The sequence below is a fragment of the Grammomys surdaster genome, unplaced genomic scaffold (genome assembly GCF_004785775.1).
Source record: "Grammomys surdaster isolate TR1022 unplaced genomic scaffold, NIH_TR_1.0 174, whole genome shotgun sequence".
Lineage (NCBI taxonomy): Eukaryota > Metazoa > Chordata > Mammalia > Rodentia > Muridae > Grammomys > Grammomys surdaster.
The window spans coordinates 20557423-20563422 of record NW_021604622.1 but is presented as its reverse complement, the minus strand read 5'-3'; positions in this window follow the sequence as shown (position 1 = coordinate 20563422).

Genomic DNA, 6000 nt, shown 5'->3' with positions numbered 1-6000 from the left:
CTGTCCTGTGGAGAAACTGAATCCTGAGTCATCCAGGAGCCACTGCACTCAGAGCAGCTGAAACTGAATCCTGAGTCATCGAGGAGCCACTACACTCAGAGCAGCTGAAACTGAATCCTGAGTCATTGAGGAGCCACTACACTCAGAGCAGCTGAAACTGAATCCTGAGTCATCGGGGACCCACTGCACTCAGAGCAGCTGGAGCCACTGCACTCAGAGCAGCTGACAGAGTTGGTCTGCTCCTGTCCTGTGGAGAAACTGAATCCTGAGTCATCTAGGAGCCACTGCACTCAGATCAGCTGAAACTGAATCCTGAGTCATCGAGGACCCACTGCACTCAGAGCAGCCGAGGAGCCACTGCACTCAGAGCAGAAGGATTTCCAGATCCAAGAGGTTGCCTGAGTCCCAGGAGTTCTTCCACCCAGGAGATAAGGGGCATAAGACCACAGAGACGTCTGGACTCTGAGGAGCTCTGCAATAAGCAAGATAACTGGAAATACAGACTCCAGTCTTACACAGTGAGGGCAGGTACCACTAGAGTTAACCAGATGGCGAAAGGCAAGCGCAAGAACATAAGCAACAGAAACCAAAGTTTCTTGGCATCATCAGTGCCCAGTTCTCCCAATATAGCAAGCCCTGAACACCCCATCACACCTGAAAAGCAGGATTCAGAATTAAAATCACTTCTCATGATGATGATAGAGGATTATAAGAAGGAATTAAGTAACTCCCTTAAAGAAATACAGGAGAGTACAAGTAAACAGATAGAAGCCCTTAAAGAGGAATCACAGAAATCCCTTAAAGAAATGCAAGAAAATACAAAGAAGGAATTAAACAAAAACATTCAGGATCTGAAAATGGAAATAGAAACAATAAAGAAAGTTCAAAGGGAGACAACGATGGAGATAGAAAACCTAAGAAAGAGATCAGGAGTCACAGACGCAAGCATCACCAACCAAATACAGGAGATAGAAGAGAGAATCTCAAATGCAGAAGATACGGTGGAAAATATTGACACAGTTGTCAAAGAAAATGCAAAACGCAAAAAACTCCTAACTCAAAACATCCAGGAAATCCAGGGCACAATGAGAAGACCAAACCTAAGGATAATAGGTATAGATGAGAATGAAGATTCCCAACTTAAAGGGGCAGTAAATATCTTCAACAAAATTATTGAGGAAAACTTCCCTAACCTAAAGAACAAGATGCCCATAAACATACAAGAAGCCTACAGAACACCAAATAGATTAGACCAGAAAAGAAATACCTCCCGTCACATAATAATCAAAACATCAGATGCACAAAACAAAGAAAAAATACTAAAAGCAGTAAGGGAAAAAGGTCAAGTAACATATAAAGGCAGACCTATAAGAATTACACCAGACTTCTCACCAGAGACTATAAAAGCCAGAAGAGCCTGGACTGACATCATACAGACCCTAAGAGAACACAATTGCCAGCCCAGATTACTATACCCAGCAAAACTCTCAATCACTATAGATGGTGAAACCAAGATATTCCATGACAAAACAAAATTTGCACAATATCTTCCCACAAACCCAGCACTTCAAAGGATAATTGATGGAAAACGCCAACACAAGGAGGGAAACTACAACCTAGAAAAAGCAAGGAAGTAATCTTCCAACAACCCCAAAAGAAGATAACTATACAAACATAACTTTACCTCTAATAACAAAAATAACAGGAAGCCACAATCATTTTTCCTTAATATCTCTTAACATCAATGGTCTCAATTCCCCAATAAAAAGATGCAGACTAGCAGACTGGATACACAAACAAGACCCAGAATTTTGCTGCATACAAGAAATGCACCTCAGTGACAAAGACAGACACTACCTCAGAATAAAAGGGTGGAAAACAATTTTCCAAGCCAATGGTCCCAAGAAACAAGCTGGAGTAGCCATTCTAATATCAAATAAAATCGACTTTCATCCAAAATTAATCAAAAAAGATAAGGAAGGACACTTCATACTCATCAAAGGAAAAATCTACCAAGGTGAACTCTCAATTCTGAACATCTATGCTCCAAATGCAAGGGCACCTACATACATAAAAGAAACTTTACTAAAGCTCAAAACACACATTACACCTCACACAATAATAGTGGGGGGATTTCAACACCCCACTCTCAGCAATGGACAGATCATGGAAACAGAAACTAAACCGAAACACTTTGACATTAACAGAAGTTATGAACCAAATGGAATTAACAGACACCTATAGAACATTTCATCCTAAAACAAAAGAATATACCTTTTTCTCAGCACTTCATGGTACCTTCTCCAAAATAGACCATACAATTGGTCACAAAACAAGCCTCTACAGATACAAAAAGATTGAAATAATCCCTTGCATCTTATCAGATCACCATGGAATAAGACTGGTCTTTAATAATGACAAAACCAATGGAAAACCCATGTGCACATGGAAACTGAACAACTCTCTACTCAATGATGACTTGCTCAAGGAAGAAATAAAGAAAGAAATTAAAGACTTTTTAGAATTCAATGAAAATGAGGACACATCATACCAAAACTTGTGGGACTCCATGAAGGCAGTGCTAAGAGGAAAACTCATAGCTCTAAGTGCCTACAAAAAGAAACTGGAAAGAGCACACACTAACAACTTGACTGCACAACTAAAAGGTCTAGAACAAAAAGAAGCAAATACACCCAGGAGGAGTAGAAGGCAGGAAATAATCAAACTCAGGGCTGAAATCAACCAAATAGAAACAGAAAGAACAATACAAAATATCAATAAAACCAGGAGTTGGTTCTTTGAGAAAATCAACAAGATAGATAAACCCTTAGCCAGATTAACCAGAGGGCACAGAGACAGTATCCAAATTAATAAAATCAGAACTGAAAAGGGAGACATAACAACAGAAACGGAAGAAATTCAAAAAATCATCAGATCCTACTACAAAGGCCTATACTCAACAAAACTGGAAAACCTGGATGAAATGGACAATTTCCTAGACAGATACCAGGTACCGAAGTTAAACCAGGAGCAGATAAACCATCTAAATAGTCCCATAACCCCTCAGGAAATAGCAGCAGTTATTAAAAGTCTCCCCACTAAAAAAAGCCCAGGACCAGATGGTTTTAGTGCTGAATTCTATCAGACCTTCAAGGAAGACCTAATACCAATTCTCTTCAAACTATTCCACAAAATAGAGACAGAAGGAACACTACCCAATTCGTTCTATGAGGCTACAATTACACTCATACCCAAACCCCACAAGGACCCGACAAAGAAAGAGAACTTCAGACCAATCTCCCTTATGAACATCGATGCAAAAATACTCAATAAAATTCTAGCAAACCGAATCCAAGACCACATCAAAACAATCATCCATCATGATCAAGTAGGTTTTATCCCAGGAATGCAGGGATGGTTCAATATTCGGGAATCCATCAATGTAATCCACTATATAAACAAACTTAAAGAAAAAAAACCACATGATCATCTCACTAGATGCTGAGAAAGCATTTGACAAAATTCAACATCCCTTCATGATAAAAGTCTTGGAAAGATCAGGAATTCAAGGCCCCTACCTAAACATAGTAAAAGCAATTTACAGCAAACCAGTAGCCAACATCAAGCTAAATGGAGAGAAACTTGAAGCAATCCCACTAAGATCAGGGACTAGACAAGGTTGCCTACTCTCCCCCTACCTATTCAATATAGTACTGGAAGTCTTAGCCAGAGCAATTAGACAACAAAAAGAAGTCAAAGGGATACAAATAGGAAAGGAAGAAGTCAAAATATCGCTATTTGCAGATGATATGATAGTATACTTAAGTGACCCCCAAACTTCCACCAGAGAACTCCTAAACCTGATAAACAACTTCAGCAAAGTGGCTGGTTATAAAATCAACTCAAACAAATCAGTAGCCTTCCTCTACATGAAAGATAAACAGACTGAAAAAGAAATTAGGGAAATGACACCCTTCACAATAGTCGCAAATAATATAAAATACCTTGGTGTGAATCTAACCAAGCAAGTGAAAGACCTGTATGACAAGAACTTCAAGTCTCTGAAGAAAGAAATTGAAGAAGATCTCAGAAGATGGAAAGATCTCCCATGCTCATGGATTGGCAGGAGTAATATAATAAAAATGGCCATCTTGCCAATAGCAATCTACAGATTCAATGCAATCCCCATTAAAATCCCAACTCAATTCTTCACAGAGTTAGAAAAGGAAATTCTCAAATTCATATGGAATAACAAAAAACCCAGGATAGCGAAAACTATTCTCAACAAGAAAAGAACTTCGGGAAGAATCACCATCCCTGACCTCAAGCTGTACTACAGAGCAATAGTGATAAAAACTACCTGGTATTGGTACAGAGACAGGCAGGAAGATCAATGGAATAGAATTGAAGACCCAGAAATGAACCCACACTCCTATGGTCACTTGATCTTTGACAAAGGAGCTAAAACTGTCCAGTGGAAAAAGAACAGCATTTTCAACAAATGGTGCTGGTTCAACTGGAGGACAACATGTAGAAGAATGAAAATTGATCCATTCTTATCCCCTTGTACAAAGCTCAAATCTAAGTGGATAAAGGACCTCCACATAAAACCAGATACACTGAAACTAATAGAAGAGAAGGTGGGGAAAAGCCTCGAATACTTGGGCACAGGGGAAAAGTTCCTGAACAGAACTCCAATGGCATATGCTCTAAGATCGAGAATTGACAAATGGGACTTCATAAAATTGCAAAGTTTCTGTAAGGCAAAGGACACTGTCAATAGGACAAAATGACAACCAACAAATTGGGAAAAGATCTTTACCAATCCTTCATCTGATAGAGGGCTAATATCTAATATATACAAAGAACTCAAGAAATTAGACTCCAGACAACCAAATTACCCTATTAAAAAATGGGGTATAGAGCTTAACAAAGAATTTTCAACGGAAGAAACTCGAATGGCCGAGAAGCACCTAAAGAAATGCTCAGCATCCTTAGTCGTCAGGGAAATGCAAATCAAAACAACCCTGAGATTCCATCTCACACCAGTCAGAATGGCTAAGATTAAAAACTCAGGTGATAGTAGATGCTGGCGAGGGTGTGGAGAAAGAGGAACACTCCTCCATTGTTGGTGGGACTGCAAGATGGTGCAACCACTTTGGAAATCAGTGTGGCGGTTCCTCAGAAAATTGGACATAGCATTACCTGAGGATCCAGCTATACCACTCCTAGGCATATACCCAGAAGATGCTTGAACGTATAATAAGGACATATGCTCAACTATGTTCATAGCAGCTTTATTTATAATAGCCAGGAGCTGGAAAGAACCCAGATGTCCTTCAACTGAGGAATGGATTCAAAAAATGTGGTGTATTTACACAATGGAGTATTACTCAGCTATTAAAACAATGAATTCGAGAGGTTCCTAGGTAAATGGATGGAACTAGAAATTATCATCCTGAGTGAGGTAAGCCAATCACAAAAGAACACACATGGTATTCACTCACTGATTATTGGATATTAGCCCAGAACCTTGAAATGCCCAAGATGCAACTCACAGGCCACATGAAGCCCATAAAGAAGGAAGACCAAGTGGCGATGATTCGGTCCTTCTTAGAAGGAGCAACAAAATACTCAAGGGAGCAAATATGGAGACAAAGCGAGGGCCAAAAACTGAAGGAGGGGCCGTCTGAAGACCTTTCCTCCTGAGTATCCATCCCATGTGCAGTCACCAAAGGTAGATGCTGATGTGGAAGTCAGGAAGTGCATGCTGATAAGAGCCTGATATGGATGTCTCCTCAGAAGTCTTCAAGAGTCTGACATATTCAGAGGCAGATGCTCACAACTAGCCATTGAACTGATCATGGGTTTCTCAATAGAGGAGTTAGAGTGAAGACTGTTGTAGCTGAGGGGGTTTGTGGCCCCATGAGGAGAGCAACAATACCAACCAACCAGAGCTCCCAGGGTCTAAACCACCAGCCTGGGAGCACTTGTGGGGGG